This window comes from Nyctereutes procyonoides, unplaced genomic scaffold (genome assembly GCF_905146905.1).
Source record: "Nyctereutes procyonoides isolate TBG_1078 unplaced genomic scaffold, NYPRO_anot_genome, whole genome shotgun sequence".
In the NCBI taxonomy this organism is placed as follows: Eukaryota; Metazoa; Chordata; class Mammalia; order Carnivora; family Canidae; genus Nyctereutes; species Nyctereutes procyonoides.
This window is the reverse complement of record NW_026575052.1, coordinates 37,844,409-37,865,422: the sequence shown is the minus strand read 5'-3', so window position 1 is coordinate 37,865,422 and position 21,014 is coordinate 37,844,409. Positions and strand designations below refer to the sequence as shown.

Below are 21,014 nucleotides of genomic sequence, written 5' to 3'. Positions count from 1 at the left end.
TGCGGCGCGGGTCCCGGGACCCCGGCCTGCGGGGCTCGCGGGGGCGGGGCGGCGCCCGGGGCCGCGAGCGGCGGGTGAGGCCTCTGCGGGGAGCCCGAGTCCGGCGTCTCCTGCGGCGGCCCAGGGGCGAGGTGGAGGCGCGGGGGGACGCCGGGAGCCGCGGCGGGGCGCCGCGGGGCGTCCGTCTCTGCCCCCGAGGTCAGCCAGGAGCCGGCGGTTGGTGCAGGGCCCCGACGGGTGAGGTCTGGAGCCCCTGGAAACACCCCCCGGACCGGAAGCGCTTGGTCTCCACAAGCCGCCCCGAGCTCAGGTGAGGGTCACCGAGCGACCGTCGGAGGACCCTGGCGAGCCCGCCCTCCGGGGGGCCACCCCGCCCCCAGCCCCTGCCTCTTCTGGTTGGACAGGACCGCAGGCCGGGAGCCCGACCGTGGTGGATCCCCTGGACCTTGTTCCTAAGGGGAAATGCAAGCAGGCTGTGCGAAGAGGGGGTTTTTGTGGTTTGTTTTGAATTTGAGACCCTATAACTCCTTTCTCACTCACACACACACACACACACACACACACACACACACACACACGAAATGCTCCGTGCTTGCCCCAAAGTGAACTCGGCCAATGAACCGTCTGGGTGTAGAGTTCCCGCAGAGATGCTTGCTCTTTCAGTACACGAATCAAGGGATGCAAAAGTCAGCCAGCAGAAAGAGCCACTTTAACACTGTCTTCTAATCTACAGGAAACTGAGGGATTAACTCTGGTTTGGTTGGTGACCAGGTTTTGTGATTGCTTGCACCGAGCTGCTCGCTCTCTCTGCCGCTTGCTCGCGAGTGTTGCAAGACCTCTTCACTTTCATGTGCCAAGTAAAGCAGGTTTTTATTCTTGAAAGACTATAGAACGTTCTCTTTGAGGAGCAAGCTGTGACATGCATAACTAGTTTAGATGGAACAGCAGTAACTATTATTTACCAGGGAACAGGCTTTTTGGCAAAAAAACTAAACTACTGTCCGTCGGGCATACGTTAATGTTTGTGTGTTGTGTTAGCAGCAGTTGTTTTCTTACTCATTCTTGTTTGGAAATGTGGGTGATGGTTTCAGAGCTTGTGCTGCTTGGACCCCGCCTGTACCTGTAGTAGCCGGAAGGAGCAGACTCGGCCACTGGATTGTGTATACAGAAAACTTTACTTGCTAGAAATCACTGACTATGTGATTTCCGAAAACTTGCTCAAATAGTAGTTCCAGGCAGGGTCAGAATGCATTTTAACGTCCTTCACTGCAGAGGCAAGTTGTGCGTGATTTTTTTTAATCTTGGATCCGCAGCATACCCAATTACCGCCTTCCCAGTAGTTTGCTCTGCTGCTTCTCCTGTTAAATGCATTGGAGTCTTGGGCTGCAAGAAAAGATGCATAAGAAGTAAGCTCTATAGCTGTTTGGCTGTAGTCTAGACCTTGCCTTCACAGCCTAATACTGCTTACCTAGTTTTCAGCGCCAGGATGCAAGCCCAGGAATAGCATAGGGGTTGCCAGGGATGAGCCCCTTAATGCAACCTGCAGTGCCTTAATGAATGGTGGTGTGAAGGGGACGCCTGGGTGGCTCAGCAGGTGTCTGCCTTCGGCCCAGGGCGTGATCCTGGAGACCCGGGGTCGGGGTCGGGGTCGAGTCCGGCATCGGGCTCCCTGCATGGAGCCTGCTTCTCCCTCTGCTTGTGTCTCTGCCTCTGCCTTTCTGTGTGTCTCTCATGAATATAATTTTTTTTTTTTATGATAGTCACACACAGAGAGAGAGAGAGAGAGGCAGAGACACAGGCAGAGGGAGAAGCAGGCTCCATGCACCGGGAGCCTGATGTGGGATTCGATCCCGGGTCTCCAGGATCGCGCCCTGGGCCAAAGGGAGGGAGGGAGGGAAGAAAAGAAAGAAAGAAAAGAAAAGAAAGAGAAAAAGAAAAAAGAAGAGAAAGAAAGAAAGGTGGTGTGAAGGTTCAGGTACTGTGCGCTGTTTTCTGTAGTCAGGAGTCTTAGCTTGTGAGTTGAGGTTCCCAGGCCTTGTCTCTGCTGATCTGTATACACTGGTAAGTCACTCTGAGCCTGTTTCCTCTTCCTTATGTGGAATGTACACAGGTTATCTCTGGTGTTCTTTCAGCTTTAAAATTATGTCAGTTGGACTGGGTTTGGCCATTTTTCTAACTTATGTTTCGTAAGTGGCAGCAGAACCGGGAACTTAGTGGAAACATAGCCAATTTTCTTAAGGTCTTATTCTTTATTTGAAAAGATTCTTAATTGGGTTTTTTTTCTTTCACAAATGTCCTTTAGAATGCCAACTTAGGATAACAAGGAAATAAGCTCAGCTTGTATTTATTTTTAAGAAATCTTATTCATGTAACTTGAACCAGTTATCAGAACCCTACACTATTAAGAACAGTTTATCTTGGCATAATTCCTTGGTAGTGTATCACACCACCCTCCCCATTCACCCTAGTTATCTTGAAAAAAAGAACATTACAACATTTTAATCTTTTTTTCTCTCTTAAGAAGGTAAGCCCTATTCTGTCATTTGTTCAAAAAGTCTTTTTCTCCTGATGGTACAAAGTTACATTTCACCTTGACTCTCAAAATTGTGAATGAAAAAGAAAACATCGTGAATGAGTAAAACCAGAATAAGATTCTGTTATTAAAATCTAGACTTGACTAATGATCTTGAGAACTTTCCTACCTACTCAAGATTTTGTGTTTATTTCTCTGCAGTTAACACTTCACATATTTGACTTTATTTGATAAAATTGCTTTAAGTTTTATTTTTTTCCTTTCATTGAAACATAATGAAAATATATTTCTTGTTTTTTTTTAAAGATTTTATTGTTTGAGAGAGAGTGCGCAGAGGAGGGGTCGAAGGAGAGAGAGAAGCATCCTCCCCTCTGATATGGAGTTGGACATGGGGCTTTATCTCAATACCTTGAGATCATGACCTGAGCCGAAATCAAGAACGATTAACTGAGCGAGCAACGCAGGTGCCCCAAAAATGCATTTCTTAATAAGTACAATTGTTGATTTAAAAAGTAATAATCAGGTTTTACTGGTATTTGCAAGATCATATTAAAGAATAATAATTTCTTAAAAACTATTAGTACTCATTATGCACCAGATACTGGGCTAGATGCCTCAGATCTGTTATCTCGAGACTAAACAATCCCAAATGATAGTGTTCTTATACCCATTTTACAGATAAGGAATCAGAAACTTGAAAAATAGAGCAGAATTCTAAACACACCCGGCCAAAATCCCTGTTCTTCCTTAATATCCAAAGATTTGTCAAAAAAAGGCTGATTTCATAAAATGAAAGCATATTTTTTATTCTATAATTGTTAATTAACTAATAATCACAACTAAAATTTTTCCATACTTTAGAATTTCCTATTGCCCAGGTGGTGGCAGCATGTCTCAAAGAGCTAGTATGGTGCAAAAGATTCTCTCCAACTTTGCCAGTTGATTTGCCAACTAACTTCTCTGTTGGGCTTTCGCTACTATTAGACCAAGTCATCAGTAACTAAATGCGTTTTCCATTCTCCCATCAGCCTCATCTTCTGAATGGGTCCTACCCTGCTACTTTGCTTTTAGCTTATTTTACTTAGAAAGCATCACAAAATTACTGTTTTTTAGGATATTCATGTAGACCTATCCAGTAACACAAAAAAAATTTTTCAAATATTGTTAATTTTCACCCATTGTTAAATATAATTTAGAAGAAACCTATACTAAAACAATGAGCTAATCTTATAAAATACTTGTTTAAATTAGCATGCTTCTTAAACATATAGGATATACCAATTAAGGAGGCAATGAAAAGCTTTTAAAAGATAGAATGAATCTTCAAATTAAGAACAAGAACATTCAAGAGGGAGCAGGGCAAGGTTGTACAATTCAGAAGGAATGCATATGTAGCAGAATAACTAGTTAAACCAATTTTAGCTAAAAATTGCTTGGAACATTATTTTCACCTTTGTAGGGCAGATGCTACTTCCTCACAAAAACTCTCTCTACCCCATCACTTAATTTTGTTTTTCATAGCACTCCAGTATGAACTTGTTTGCCAGTTTGTTATCTGTTTTTCCTGCTAAAAGATAAGCTGTATGTGATCAGTTACCCCAGTACCTGAAAATATTGTTTTGAATAGTTGATTCCAAAATGTAGTAGCATTGCTACTTACAAATAAAACTGATAGTTTTATTTTAATTTGTAGTATGAACAAATCATGAAATAACCTAAATCTTGTGAAGTTTGTATTAAAATACCAAATGGGCACCTGAGTGGTGCTCAGTTGGTTAAGCATCTGCATTCATCTCAGGTCATGATCCCAGGATCCTGGGATGGAGTCCCATGTTGAGCTTCCTGCTCAGAAGGGAGTCTGCTTCTTTCTCACCCTCTCCTCCTTCCCCCACTCATGCTCTCACTGTCTCTCTATCAAATAAATAAATAAATAAAGTACCAAACAGTTGTAGTATGTTTTCAGGGTAATAATGGATGCCCCATAAGAAAAAGTCTAAAGATGAGTAGGTAAGGTGTTTGGAGAAAGGTAAAGTAATTGTGATAATCTTGTTAATTAAAGAATACTAGTTACTTAATAATATCCAAGTATGTACAAGGAACATAGACTATGGGTGCTAAGATTTACAATAAGAACAGCCTGGAGTAGATATCTCTGTAGAGATCATTGAAAATGGGGCAAAAGTGTATGTGCAGACTAGATGCTCTCTTGATATTTTCCAGCTTCATTATTCCCAATGCAGATTGCAGGAGAAATCCTTAGATTGAATAGCAGATACGTCTCTCATTGATTCTTCCTTGCTACTCATGGCTTCTTGTATACATTTAGAAACATTGAGTACAGTCACTGCATGTGGTTACATATAGCTGCTTTGGCTAGTTTATAGAATTTTTTTCACAAAATACTGAAAATTAGGTGTTTCTGCTCTTTCAATACTGAAACTGTTTACAATTCTTTATCTTCAGAATGTACTGTACATGCACATGCAGCAAACTAAATTCCCTGTAGGTAGAGAGCATCATTAGTGAAACCTTCTGAAGCCTTGGGTTGCAGTCAGTGCTTTTGAAGTTGTGAGATACTAAACTTCCCTGCTGAATCTAGAGGTTCAAATTTTAGGCTTGCCCCTAAATAATGAAATTATATTAACCATGTCGAGTTACTTTTTATTTCTATGCTAGAGTCTCTTAGCCATTAAATAAGAATTGCTATCCCAATTGGGAAAACTAATCCATGTAAGAATCCCTTCAGTGTAAAAATGATGTGTATTGCAAAAGCAAAAGCACCCCCCTAGCAATATCACCGTCACTGGGTGGAATTTTAATTTGATGCCTTCACCTAAACATATAAACCGTATAAAACATTTTAACTGTATAAAACATGTTCAGTGATATTGTCAGAGACATTGTTCTCCATGTCATAGAGTACCCTTTATAGAAAGTCCCATGTAAGGTATTTCAGAATGTGATTCTAAAAAACTTTTGGAAACCCCTTTTGGTAATGAGAGTTTTGCCTCTTTTTGGTTTGATTGTAAGGAAGCTCAAGAACGAAATTTGAAGTTCATATTTCACATCTATTCCGACCTGCATACTTGGATTTCTTTTTAAATACATTTTTCCTAGGACAGGTATTGTCTATCCGTAATTATCATATATGTTAATATAGTAAGATAAGTCCTTGGTGAAATAAGGGGACTGTATAGTTGCCTGTTTATCAGGTGTTTGAAACTTAGAGTTTACTTTTGATATGTAACAAGTAGTTATTTGCTAGTAAAATTTTTCCACTGATTCTAATTTTTATGTCTATTTTAAAATCTTGTATTATAACTGTATCATTTAAAACTAGAGAACATAGGAAATCATTGTTGGGAACTGCATTTCAAAGTCTAATGCTAAAAGCTAGTTTGTGCCTTTAATAGGCCTTGGAATATAATGTGTATATTTGGAACCTAGTTTTAAAAATCAACAAAATTTACTTGCACCAGGCTATAAATATATACGGTTTATGCTCCTTAAACCATCACTTAGAGACATATCCTACTCCCAAATTCATAAATTGCTCTTGCTGAGTTTACAGTTTATGTTTTTAGGCTTTAAGTCAGGAAGTGAAACTGTCTGAAATCTAAAAACTCCATTCTGATTCACATATGTATTCTTGAAGTAATAATCATGGTGTGTATGATGAGTTTCTAGAGGCTTTGAATTTGGAGCTTGACTTAATTTTTAGGTTTGACCTTGATCAACTAATTTCCTATTCTTTGTAATGAGGAGATAATAGTAATACCTGCCGTTATACAGAAAGTTGGACCAAAGTTCTCTTGAGATTGTTTTCATCTCTAGGTTTTAATATTCTATTGCAGGACTGTGCTGCAGCTGTACACTTGTATTATTAATGAATATAGGTGTATAAGAATCTGATTTAGTCTCTAGTTCTAGGTACATATTTGACTTCATGATGGAGCAAAAAAATCATTTACTATTTCTGTACCAGAATCCCATGTCCATAAAATATAATTAATACCTGTTTTTTGCAACACTGACTAGCTAATGAATAATTGTGTGGTCTCCTTTTTATAGAAGGTTATATTTTATAGAATTTGTTTGTAAATTGATTGTTGAAAGCTTACACAGATTCCCAGGGAATTATGTTATAAATAGTGGTTACATTCTTCATTTAGCCTGTAAATGCCTATTTGACACACAGTGTAAGTGGAAAAAGTGCCTTTGCATAAAAATGGTAGAATATAATCTTCAAAACTGTTAATAAAGTAGTAAAAATTAGATGAATTTTTGATAGCTTTGCTCAGTAATAGGATCTTATAGCAAGTGTTGGAAAATAAATTTATCTGAGTCCATTTTTTCTTCCAGATTTTTACGTCCTAGAAGGTATGGTATGAATGATTTGTCAACACTTTCTGACCATCTTACCATATATGCAGAGTGATACATCTTACTGTATATGTAGTCTAGGAATCATTGTTTGTTGCAGCTGTTTTCAAGTCTGGTGACCCTTTTATACCATAGGAAATTGAAGCTACATATGGGTCTGTAAATTATTCATATGTGTATGCAAGGCGTATGGAATATATTCATATACATTAGTCTGTGATGTTCCCCTCTCCCCATTCTATTGTCTGTAGAATAAAGTGCAAACTCTTTAGAGAAGCCTAATGATTCTTACCAATCTGGCCCAGCCTGCCATATAAATCTTCTAGCATGATAGAAGATCATTTATTTCAGTCCTCTGCAGCTCTAAGAGATGCCTTCTTAACGTAGTAGTTGCAGTATAGGCTCTGGAACCAAACTACCTAATTTGAATTCCAGCTCTTCTCTTGCTAGGATGATGAGACTTCTATGAGAATGCACCTCACAGACCCCCACTACAAGGATCCCAGCTGCTGTGCTCTGATCACTATGTTTATGTGAAGACTGGTTTCTTTTGCAGCTCACTGAGCATGGCAGAAATATTAAGGCCTGTTTTTGATAGACATATGGCTACCCTATTAGCCATCAGGAGCTCAAGGACTTCCCCCTTGCCTTGCCAAGCCTTCCTTAGGCTTCATGTCCATCTACAACACTTACACCCAACCTACCCTCTCTCTTTCACTTAGGGTCAAACTTATATCGTGGTGTGACAGTCTACCCAGTCTTCCCGGCTCCCTCCCCATTTTCTCTCACACATATTTTCCCTGATAAAAATGGTAGAATAATTCCATCTTGGTTTATGAGGTGGTAAAATTTAGATTTAGAAGTGGCTCATCCATGTCCTGGCCTAAAGATGCCACAGTGATTGGTAGGTAGGGCATTCATTGCCCCTGGCATAAGCCTACAGATTAATTATTAAAGATTTCACTAGTGTTGACCTGGGACAATGTCCATATCTCCAGTGAAGGAGAATTGTGGCAGTATGCAGACATTTGAAAAATATGGGAGGAATAACCTCTACAAAGACAATAGAGTAGGCTGGTTACTGTTAATACTGTTAAAGTATTGAAGTACTACAGAAGGAACATAGAAAATAGCTGTTAACAAGTCGTGAATAGCTCAGTGTTAGAGCTGGAGGCTTCCTACAGTAGCCTTTATCACCCAGAAAGAGTCAGTTGAGCCACATGCTGGAGAACTAGCCAATGTTGGCATGAGGGAGCTCCAGAGACATTTGAGCCTTCAATGTTTAGGTATGGCTAAGTGAATGGTTGAGGTTGCCAAGTGAATAGCTAACCAGTAACCAAGGCAATAACTGGTTTAAATCTCAGTGATGTGAAAAATATCTGAATTGCACTGGCCCACTGTGGAGGAGGGAATAAAGAGGCTGAGCAAATGGCCATGCTAGAATGGATATGTTGCGTAAGGCCAGAAGATTCACTGGATGATTGTACTCCCTGAGATGGCCTACAGTCTACATGGTTCACCCAAGACCATCAGGAGAGCACAGATGAGCGAGGCATCAGCATCACTTAGAAGTTGGGTGGTAGCTCTCCTCTGCAAGCCTGGGATGGAGGTAAGAGAAGCTGTGACAAAGCTGGCTCATTAACATCCAAGGGAATAATAGAGCCCTGAAGTAGGGAAGCCAGGTGGTGTTGCTTAACTGCCAGAAGCTAGAAGACTGCAATTATCATAATGACTGGCGAGGTCATTCTTGCATCCAAAAGAGCTTGACCCACAAGGAGTTCTAGTGTCCGTTAATATAGCATGGTCTCCCTAGAGGCAAAATAGATGGGCAGTCCAGTGAAGGTGCTGATTAACATCTTTTACCCTAAAAGCAGGAGGCTGATGGCAGGCAGTGACAGCAGTAAAAAGGCATGATCCCTTGTTTTGTTTCCAGGCCTAAAATAGTTTCCAGATCTAGAACTGAGTATGTGGATGAATCCCAGGAAGAAGAACCCTACCACAAAGTAAATAAATACATGACGTTTCTTCAGAAGGGCTTTGTGGCCATCTCTCTGAATGACTACACTAGAGAAAGGGTAGTCAGGTATTTTGAGGACTACTGGTCATAGGATTTGAGTTGGTGTTGGTATCTGGAAATTTAAAGCAACATTACAGCCTTCCTGTTAAAATGAGCATCTATCAGACTAGCTATTCTGACTCAAATTAGTCTCATAGTGGCCTCAAGTACATGATTAGAATTTATGTGACAATTGTAGTAACTGCCACATTGGGTCCCTGGTCTGTGGAGTCAGGAGTTATAGCAGGGATTGCCAAATGGAACCCTCTGAAACTGCCGCCCCCCCCCAAGATAGTAAATCAGGCATAATATTGTATTTGGGGGGAATAATGAAGATTAGTGCCACCATTTAAGACCTAAAAGATACAGGGGTGCTGGTCCCAATTCTGTTTAATATACCAGTCCAACTCCTAAATAAACTGGATAGATCATGGAGAGTTATTAGGACTACTGCTGTTCTTTGCTGGACTCATTGCTAGAACAGATTAGTAAGGCCTCAGATACATGATGTGTTACTAATTTGGCAAAGTTTTTATCCAGTCCAATTAGAAAAAAGAGTTCACCTTCACAAAAAGCAGTCAGTACTGTCCATTTAGACAGTTTTTCCTCAGGGCTATGTAAACTTTCCCATCTAGTCATAATATGGACATAGGGACCACCTAAATAGCCCTCATGACACTACACTGGCCCATTTTGTTGACAATGTCATGTGGTTGGACAGCTGAGCAAGAAGTGGCTACTATGCTGAAGTTTTTGGTTGGATACATGTACCCCAGAGGATGGGAGATAAACACTAAGAAGACCAGTCACTTCAGTAAAGTTTGGAGATCCAATCATCATGGGAATGCAGGATAGCTCCTCCAAAGTGAAAGTCAAATTACTGCCTCTTGCTGCCCCTTCCACAAAGAAGTAGAATGTTTTGTTGGCCTCTTTTTCTTTTGGAGACAAGGCATCCCACAACCAGGAATAATGCTGGCTTGTATACCAAGAAATGTGGAAGGCTGCCAACTCTGAATAGGGCCCAGAGCGGGAAAGTTCTCTGTGACAGTTTCAAGCAAGCAGCCTTGACAGACACTTGGACCTTGTGATCCAGCAAACTTTAGGGGTGTCGGTGGGGAAAAATGCAGTGTGGAATTTATGGCAAGTTCAATGGGAGAATCATAATACAGGCCCCTGGGATTCTGGAGTACGGTCATGCCATCTGCAGCAGGTAATTGTATAACTATTGAGAAACAGCTCTTGGCATGTCACTGGGCTGAGTAGAGACAATGTCTGGCCATGGAACAATTAAACCTGCCCTTCCTCCAAGTCCCTATTGGAGTAAATGATTTTCTAAATCCATCAATCCATCTATATTTATTAGTTGCCATCGTAATAAAAGCAAGTGTTTTAACTGTTAATTTATTTTTAACAGATGGAGTCTTAGCTAACAGATTAAATCCATTACTATTACTACTTATTTTGATGTTCTAATTGCCTTGTATTTGACCAGTGGAGTCCCAGAATGTTCCCTGTGTATGTCAGAAGTCTCAGATGTGTCATGTACTTAACATAATTTGAGCCCTTTCTTATTTTTTGGTACAATCATATTCCAGGTTCATCTTGTAGTTTCCCTGCCCTGGCCCTGGAATCAGCCATTTCATTAAGGAGCCCTGCTTTCTTTTCATGGACAGTGATATACAGGAACCCAAGATCTGAGTGCTAGGTTTGCTCATACTGCTAGTGTTTCATTGTCCCTCTCAGCAGAGACACATATACAGATTTGTATATTTTTACCTATTAAAAGCCATGAGTTTATTTTGATACCTTCAGTTGCAGTCTGTCACTACTTTCTATTCTTTCCCTTTTCCTTATTTGTAATTCCCTTGACAAAAGAATCCTGGCTGCCATTATCGTTAATATGTTTATTAATTTGCTCAAGGCTGAAATACATGGAAGGTAGTTTGAGAATTGCTAAATTCATTGTATTTTGAAAAGAAGATGTATAAATTTTTAGGTGACCCATCCATTTCCAGCCCTCAGTTTGGCAGCTGAAAGTCATCTCTTAAGTAAGGTTAAATTCAAGCTAAAGCCCCAAGTAAGTGTGTATAGGCCAGGAAACGTGGATGGCCCAGGGGGTTGTTAAAGGGCCCTAGAGCTACAGTCCAGGGTAGTAGCTTCAAACTTCATATTGACTGTAACACAATAGGTGAGACAGAAATTGTTATGATGGGTAATAGTAGCTGATCATGGCATTAACCACCAGGTCTTGGCAAGTATAATCATCGCACTAAGAACTGGCACCTTAGCTGAAGGAAAGGATCTCCCTTGATGGTGCAGTTTAATCTTTTTTTAAAAGCAAACTACAGGGATCCCTGGGTGGCGCAGCGGTTTGGCGCCTGCCTTTGGCCCAGGGCACGATCCTGGAGACCCGGGATCGAATCCCACGTCGGGCTCCCGGTGCATGGAGCCTGCTTGTGTCTCTGCCTCTCTCTCTCTGTGTCTATCATAAAAAAAATAAATAAATAAATAAATAAAAGCAAACTACAGTAGATTGTTAGGCCTTTTCTGCCCATACATAAAGCACAATTTCTCAGTGACCTCTTTTATAACCTTGTATTAACATATATCCTTTAAAAAATTGCATCCAGTTTTATGACCTACTAGTATTTTTAAGAACTATTTTTAGGGGGCTCAGCTGTTTAGCGCCGCCTTCAGCCCAGGGCGTGATCCTGGAGTCCCAGGATCGAGTCCCACGTTGGGTTCCCTGCATGGAGTCTGCTTCTCCCTCTGCCTGTGTCTCTGTTTGGATGTCTCTCATGCATAAATAAATAAAATCTTTAAAAAAAAATTTTTTAGGAAATGATAGAAGGAAAAGGGTGTTATTAAGTGCAGTACTCTTAATCTGGAGGCTAGCACTTTCTACACAAAAACCTGATTGATTTGGCAGAAATGACATTTTGTAATTGGAATATAAGCTCTTACTAAGAGCTTAAGATTTTGTGTAAATGTGCTGTCAGTCTCAGACATCAAGTGTGCAAGCCATTTGTGCTTTAACATCAATTTCTTTTTGCTTTTACTACTTCTGTAGTTTTGGTAAATATCATCAAGCAACTTCAGCTTTCCACCTTAGCATTGAATGGTAAACAGTCCAAAGATAAATGGATCCTTTTGTATTGCTAGTATCTTTGAGGAAGTCTTAAATTTTGGTTATTAAGATCAGTGTTTAGTGTTGTGCAGTGCATTGGCTTTTTCCTCTAAAATGAGAGGTAAACTTAAAGTTGATTAGTCTCTTCACCTTAACGTGGTCAATACATAAATTTGTCTCTTTTGCTTGGTTTTTTGCCTTTAGATTTGCTGTTGACTGTCCTTCACCAAAGAGAAATTATATGTTAAATCCTTAAAGTAGAGGCACCTGGGTGTCTCAATTGGTTAAGTGTCTGCCTTCCGCTCAGGTCATGATTGGGTCCTGGGATTGAGCCTGCATGGGGGGCGGGGCAGGGGGCAGTGTGAGGGGCGTCCCTGCTCAGCAGGGAACCTGCTTCTCTCCCTCCTGCTCCCCGTCCTTGTGCTCTCTCTCTCTTTCTGTCAGATAAATAAATAAAATCTTTTTTAAAAAATCCTTAAAAGTGGCCTGTTTTTTTGTAAACTTGAATAACTGGTGCAATGTTTGGGAAAAGAAAGGGGCACTTTTTCATCTTTGAAAAGCACACTGGCCAAATTCATAAGGCCATGGGAAGGCTGGAGTTATGCAAGCTGACTCACCTTGACATTATTTTGTGTAAATGGCTTTAATTTAATGCATCTATACTTAGATAATGAAACAAAAAATATAAATTTATTATAAAGTACACCTTTCAGTTTGCTTTTGGTTCATCTCTGTCAAAGCAGGTTCAATTGGTTTTACAAAGAAATCAATGATATGCCTTCTCCAAAATGTTAAGACAATCTGATTGAGATTCCTTTAAAGTGGGTTAATTTTAAAGTCAAGTATCACTAAACATCTGTAGTAGGCAGCTTTAAAGATGTCTCCCAGTGATACCCACTTGCTGTTACCCATACCCTTGTTTTATTCCCTCTCATTTAGTTTAGCTAGATCTAATAGCATACTTTTGATTAATAGAACAAGGTAAAAGTGATAAGATGTGACTTCTAGGTTAGATTACAGAAAGATTCTGGCTTTTGTCTGGCTCACCCTATCTTGCTCTCTCACTTGCTCACTTTAATGGAAGCCAGTTGCCATGTTGTGAGCTACCATATGGAGAGGCAGGAGAATTGGAGCGGGCTTCTACCCTACAATGAGTGAAGAACTGAATCTTACCATAACTATGTGCATGAGCTTGGCTGCAAGCTCTTCCTCTCTGTCAAGCCTTGATGATGACAGTCCGGCTGACCCTGTGAAAGCAGCCTTGTGAGAAGCCCTCAGCCCACTGCCAGATTCCTGACCACGAGAAAGTGTGTGATAATAAATGTTGGTTGTTTTAGTCGCTAAGTGTTGGGATCATTTGTTACTCAGCCAGGGGTAACTAATACAGTGTAAAAATTAAATCACAAAAGCCCCTCAAGCTTTGTGTTTCTTGGTATAGCTTTACCTAGTAAAATTTTTTTTTAAGATTTATTTATTTAGGGCAGCCCCGGTGGCACAAAGTTTAGTGCCACCTGCAGCCCGGGGTGTGATCCTGGAGACCCGGGATCAAGTCCCGCATCGGGGTCCTTGCATGGAGCCTGCTTCTCCCTCTGCCTCTGTGTGTGTGTGTGTGTGTGTGTGTGTGTGTGTGTGTGTGTCTCATGAATAAATAAAATCTTTAAGATTTATTTATTCATGAGAGAGAGAGAGGGAGGCAGAGACACAGGCAGAGGGAGAAGCAGGCTCCATGCAGGGAGCCTCATGCGGAACTCAATCTCGGGACTCCAGGATCATGCCCTGGGCCAAAGGCAGGCGCTAAACCGCTGAGCCACCCAGGGATCCCCTACCTAGTAAAGTTTTAAAAACAACGAGTGCCTGGGCTTCACCCCCCAGATTCAATTTGAATTGGTCTGGGTGGATCCAGGCCTCCATATTCTTAAAAGTTCCCTAGGTAATTCCAGTGAGTAGATGAAGAATCACTGATTTCAGCGTAAATTGGTTTAATAAACTCCCTTTGAGTACCAGATATAAGAAACTGTAACACTGAATGGGAAGTGGAGCTCACTTTTCATTCATAGGTCAGAAGAGAAGACAAACATGTAAACAAACCATGACAACAACGTGGCAAATATTCCAATAAAGTTAAGTACAAGGTGGTATAAACATAGAAGAGGAAACACCAACACAGCCTGATAGTCAGAAAAGGTTTGAAAAAGAAAATGTTATTCTGAAGCTAAATGTAAAAGACTATCTAGAATAAGAACGTGGAGAGATAAACATTGCAGGCAAAGGAGTACCAGAGTAAAAGAACAGTTTTTACAGAATAAGGGTGGTGGTGTGTTCATATTTGAGTAATAGGGCTGGAAAGATCCGGAAGAGTAGGGAGAGTGTTGACAGACCACAAAATTAGGGTTATGGAGACCAGTTAGGATGATGATGTGACCTGCAATGGTGGTGGATGGGATGGAGGGGAGAAGGGAGGATTAATTTGCTAACCAGAATATATAATGTGTAAGACTGGGGGGAGCATGCACAGAAATGCAAAGGGAGGAGCCCATGACGACTCCTGGGTTCTGGCCTGGCAATTGTGTGGGTGGTAGACTGTAACTTTGGCAACAGATATGGGGGAAGCAGAAGCAGAAGACAGAAGGAAATGAACAGTGTTAGACCTCAGTTGGAAGCTTCAGAAGAAACAACTGGTTGCAGTTGGCACTAGAAATGAAAACGAAATTGCCATGTCACTTGCCAAAAGAACACATCTTGGGGATTATTTCGTGTATTTGGAAATAATCGAGAACATAGCTTCTGTTTTGTCTTCATGTGTTTTGATGCAGTCTGCTCTCACGAAGACAGAAATGATCTTGAGAATTAGCTATGTTGACTTTTAGAAAGTTTTCTATTTCACTAAAGAAACCTTTAAAATTGGCCTGCATAAGCTGTTTTTCACCATCTGTGTCCACTAACTACAGTTCCCTCACAGCACACTCCTCTCCTATGTGCCTTTGCCCCTCTTCCCACTTAAGTTAGGAGTGCTGTGGTTCACCCAATTATTAGAATTTTGAATTGACATCAGATTGCATTATATCCTGAAGTGGAAAGGATTTGGATGGTGATATGTCCCATCCTCATTATGATATGGTTATTTTTTCACAGTTTTATTGAAAAATGATTGATATATATCACTGCGTAAGTTTGAGGCTGATAGCAGGATGGTTTGATATACATATTTTGTGAAATGATTACCACAATAGGTCCAGGTAACCCATCTTTTATAGATAAAGAAAAGAAAGGAAAAATTAAAGTTTTCCTCTTGTAAAAAATAAATAAATAAATAAATAAATAAATAAATAAATATAAAATTTTCCTCTTGTGATGAAAACTCACGGGATTTTCTCTCAACAACTGCTTTATTTTTCATACAGCAGTGTTAGCCACAGCCATCATGCTGTACATCCCTAGTACTTATTTATCTTATAACTGGAAGTTTGTACATCTTGACCACCTTCCTCCACTTTCCCCTCCTCCTACCCACTGCATCTGATAAGCACAAATCTGATCTCTCTTTCCATGTTTTGTTTTGTTTTTATTTTTTAGGTTCCACCTACAAGTTGAACTCCTATAGCATTTGTCTTTCTCTGACTTATTTCACTTACCATGATGCATTCAAGGTCTGTCGGTGTTGTCGCAAAAATGGTAGGATTTCCATTTTTTATGGCTGAATAATATTCTGTTGTATGTATATACCACAACTTCTTTATCCACTCATCCACTGATGGACATTTAGGTTGTTCCCAATTCTTGGCTGTTGTAAATAACACTGCTATGAATATCTTTTTGAGTTAGTGTTTTTGTTTCTTTTGAATATATTCTCAAGTGGAACTGACAGATGTTGTAGTTCTAATTTTAATCCTACATATTTTCCATCAAGGCTGTAACAACTAAGAATCCACCAACAGTGCACATGGGTTCCCTTTTTTTCACAAACATGCCAAGTTTTGTTATCTCTCTCTTTAAAAAAAAAATGTATTTGAGAGAGGGAGTTGAGCAAGTGAGAGAGAGAAAAAGCAGACTACCTGCTGAGCAGGGAGCCCAATGCAGGGCGCCCAATGCTGGGCTTGATCCCAGGACTCTGGGATCATGATCTGAGCTGAAGGCAGATGCTTAACCAACTGAGCCACCCAGGTGTCCCTGTTATCTTTTTATTTTCTGATGATGGACATTCTCAAAAGGCATGAGGTGCTATCTCAGTGTAGTTTTAATTTGCATTTCCTTGATGAGTAGTAATGTTGAGCATCTCTTCATGTACCTGTTGGCCGTTTGTATATCTCCTTCAGTGAAAAGTCTATTCAGGTCTTTTGCCCATGTTTTAATTGTTTATTGGGGGTCTTTTTGCTATTGAGTTGTATGAGTTTTGGGGGCTATTAACCCATTAGCAACTAGATGTTTTGCAAATATTTTTTTCCCATTCTGTCTCTTCACTTTATTGATAGTTTATTTGTGCAGAAGCTTTTTGATTTGATGTAGTCCCACTTGTTTTTATTTTGTTGCTCGTGCTTTAGGTGTCATATCCAAAAAATCATTACTAAAACCCATGTCAAAATACTTTATTCCTATGTTTTTTTCTAGGAGTTTCAACTAGTTTCCTAGCTGCCCCTGCTCTGGGTCTCACATTTAAGTTTTTAATCCATTCTAAGTTAATTTTTGTGAGCGGTGTAAGATACAGGTCCAGTTTTGTTCACTTACATGTAAACATCCAATTATCCCAGCATCATTTATTGAAGAGAAAAATCATGCATTTTCTAAGCAAGCTGTCTTTTCTCTGTTGAGTACTCTTGGCTCCTTGTCAAATATTAGTTGACCATATTGGTCATTTGTTCAAAAGAGTAATGTATGTGGCTCAGTACCTCAAAGCATGTTAACCCCGCATATCAGAATGAAGTTACATGTTATTTGGAATACCTGACATTGTGATACGTGCTTTCCAGTTTCAATCTACTCATGTGTTGTGGGTACTTTTTTTTTTTTTTAGGAGCAGAAATATCTAGTTATGCCCGTTTGCTAGTGATAAACTGACACTTTTGAACTTTTAAAGCTATTATCTTTCTTCTCTAGTCTAGACAGCTCATATACCCCCACAGGAGGCAGAGAAGCCACAGGGAAATACTACTGAATCTTACTTACTCTGAAAGGAAGGGTTGCACTTTTGTCTCATCTCAAGCCTGCCTTGAGGCTGGTTCAAAAAAAAAAAAATTTGCTGATGCCCACATAACATGTATCTCTTAAGTAAATCAAACCTATAATTCAACTTGGCTGCCTCTAAGCCATTCTGATTCCTGCCAACAAGAACATTAATGAACTTAGTATCTCCACAGGTTTATTCATGTGTAAGACCCAATTCCTTATTCCTCTTCCTTGTTCTAGCAGCTGCTCGTGCTCCATCTGATAAAGTAGAAAGCTGGAATAGGTCATACAAATCCAGAGTGTGACTTAAACCCCAGATTATGGTAGGCAGTGTTCTGTAATTCTTCTGTCTGGTTTGAGGATGGCAAACAAAGTTTTTAGGGCTTGGATTTGAAAAAAACAATACACTAGTAATTATTGTCGTGAAGAAGGATTTTATAAAACTTAGCTTATTCATGCTCTTACGCTTCCTTTTATTCTCCTTTTGACAATATTCCAGAACAAGCTGTGCTTTGGTAGATTTCTCAAAATGGCATAAGACTAATAAAGAAAGGATCCTAAAAAAGACGTGAACCTAATGAGTCAAAAAATTTTAAGATAGAAATATAAAAGGAGGGCAGCCCAGGTGGCTCAGCGATTTAGTGCCGCCTTCAGCTCAGGGCGTGATCCTGGAGACTTAGGATCAAGTCCCACATCGGGCTCCCTGCATGGAGCCTGCTTCTCCCTCTGCCTGTGTCTCTGCCTCTCTTTCTCCCCTCTCTGTGTTTCTCATGAATAAATAAATAAAATCTTAAAAAAAAAAGAAATATAAAAGGCTATAGACCATTTTTTTCTGTCCAAATTTGTCTACATGTTAGAATCACCACCTAGAGATCTCTTTAAAATTCCAAAGTCCAGGGATGCCTGGGTGGCTCAGTGGTTGAGCATCTGCCTTTGGCTCAGGGCATGATCCCCATCCCAGGATTGAGTCCTGCATTGGGCTCCCTTCAGGGAGCCTGCTTTTCCCTCTGTCTATGTCTCTCTCTGTGTCTCTCATGAATGAATAAATAAAATCTTAAAATATGTATATAAATAAAATAAAATTCCAAAAAAATTTAAAATTAAAAAATAAAATAAAATTCCAAAGTCCAGGCCACAGATAAATAACACTTTTTAGCAATGGTATACAGGCACCAGTGGTGTCTTGACTCCTCAAGTGACTCCAATGTACAGACAAACTTGGAAATCACTAATCTAGACAAGTCTGTTTCCACATGATTGCAAGAAAACACAGCTGTGGCTTCTTCTCCTTAGACTCGTCTCCTAGCTGTTGGTGAGAGATTCTCTGCTGACCAAGTTCTCGATCAGTATTGTCAACTTTGAACTTAAGCAGAGGCACTGAATGAGAAGGAAGCCAATCATTGAAAGGCAACAATCAACTAATCAAAAACCACAGATGGTTATGAAATAGCTGATTGCAATTTTTTAAAGTTATTTTTATTTGTTGTAATGTTTCCTAATAACATGAGTTTTGTGTGTCAGATTTCTCTATTCCATTTTCAGACACAGTTTCTTAGGCACTTAGTTTAATGAAACTCTGGTCTGTCAGGGTGGCATTTTTTCATGCTTTAGGTGAATGCTTTACAGTTTCTTCTTTGAGTTAATCAACTGTAAAATGTATAACGTGGAGTTAGGATGCATTGATTATTATCTATTTTCCTTGCTTAAAGAGACAGAGTTTGACATAAAGATAAGCATTTAAAATTTTATTTTCTGTGTACACACAGCACATTACTTATTTGTATAAGCAATCACTGGCTGTCCAAAAACTAAGAGAAGTTTAATTTTAAATATAGCAACAACTGTTTACTCATCAGTGGTGAATTTACATGGTTGACACTCTTTATAAAAACTCAGAACTCCAGCAATTGTACAAAAATCACCATGCTGGCCTATAAAATTTTAAAGTAATATCGTAACCCAATAAAATAATGATTATGCTGTATGCCTATATGTATCTTGAGAGAGATTAATTAAAGGAAATAAAATGGCAATTGAAGCTGCTGGATGGTTGAAATTATCTGAATAAGTGTGATCTTGACTTTAATGAATTAACAAGTAAGCTTCTTGCTGTAAGTATTTAATTAATTTTAAACCATATTTGATGTAGAAACCGTTTATACTTAATTTCTGGTCTAGTGTTCAATTAAAATCGTCTGTAATATTATCTGCAGTCTCTAGATCCTATTCTTGCTTTTGTTATCTTGCTGCTTGGTCACTGACTGCTGCTGTGCAGTGGGAAAAGAAGGCATATGGCTGTTATCTTCTAATTTCTCATATGCCGGGCAGCCCAGGTGGCTCAGCAGTTTAGCGCTGCCTTCGGCTCAGGGCGTGATCCTGGAGTCCTGGGATCGAGTCCCGCATGAGGCTCCCTGCATGGAGCCTGCTTCTCCCTCTGCCTGTGTCTCTTCCTCTCTCTCCTCTCTGTGTTTCTCATGAATAAATAAATAAAATCTTTAAAAAATAAAAATAAAAATAATTTCTCATATGCCACGGGGAAATCTTCAGGTGAAAAGTTTGCTTAGAAAATGCATGATTTGAGGTCTGCCTTTAGCTCAGGTCATGATCCCAGAATCCTGGGATCAAGCCCCATATCAGGCTCCCTGCTCAGTGGGGAGCTGGTTTTCCCTCTTCTTTCTTCTTCTGCTCCCTCTGCTTGTGCACTCACTCTCTGTATCTCTCCCTGCCTCCCTCTGTGTCAAATAAATAATTTTTTTAAAAAAGAAAATGCATGGTTTTTCCCCTTAGATTTTATTTTTATTTTTTTAGACAGCATGGGAGAGAGAGGTGGGGGAAGGGACAGAGGGGGACAGAGGGAGAGAAAGAGAGAATCTTAAGCAGGCTTCATGCCCAGCACGGAGCCCAACATAGGACTCCATCTCACAACCCTGAGATTATGACTTGAACCGAAATCAGAAGTCAGATGCTTAACCTACTGAGCCATCCAGCACCCCCTCAGATTTTTCTATAAAGAATCGTTTGGGAGAGGTGGTAGAAATAAATGAGAACATGTGTGTGTCATTAAAAACAAAAGACGGAACTGTTGCAGTTACTTTCTAAAATCATTTTTTTTTAATAGGGAGATTTTGGATAAGTCATTATTAAGGAAGCCAAGGACACCTGTGTTGTATTGAAAGCACACCAGCCATGAGATCGGAAGGCCTGAATTTGAATTCTCGTTACTCACAAATATAAGGTAATATTTTTATCCCTCCTCTGTTAAAATGCTTTCTCGATATATGAAGTTTACATTTTGTCCTAGAACATATTTTCTCCTATATCACAAAAAAGTTATATTCTGTACTATCAGTTTTTATTTCATTGTAAATGAGGACAACATGGTATTACATAAGACAAGTGTTAGTGAATTGCAACGCAATGAGATTTGGTTTTGCAATAAGTCTTTAGAATTTATATTTGAATGTGAGTGGTTTTGGGGAACTCTAATTCTATCATAATAGTGATGTTGGGGAACAGGAGTTATGGTCTATAACTCTGTTATATCATGTTCTTATAGTATTTAGTTGTATTTGGGGAGATATGCTTAGACTCATACTATTTTTGAGCCATGTAATGGGCTATAATGTAGATACTATTTAGATAGAATAATGCAACTTCATTACAAGATTGCTTTTATCGCTCTTTATCCTTTCCTCCTTGCAGAATTTATGCCTCATACAAAAGGAAGTATTAACTCAGGAGGAAATAAAGCACTA

At 39.7% G+C, this 21,014-nt stretch overlaps 1 long non-coding RNA gene across 2 annotated transcripts in view; it reads left to right on the top strand.

Moving 5' to 3' along the window:
* Positions 1 to 2: 2 nt before the first annotated feature.
* Positions 3 to 21,014, top strand: part of LOC129513793 (uncharacterized) — a 31,805-nt gene continuing 10,793 nt past the window's right edge. The window contains exons 1-3 of one of the 2 annotated variants that reach the window (XR_008665302.1): positions 3 to 310; positions 15,673 to 15,771; positions 20,378 to 20,494. This is a non-coding gene — a long non-coding RNA (uncharacterized LOC129513793). The remainder of the gene's footprint in view (positions 311 to 15,672; positions 15,772 to 20,377; positions 20,495 to 21,014) is intronic. The other variant, XR_008665301.1, reaches the window with a different exon arrangement.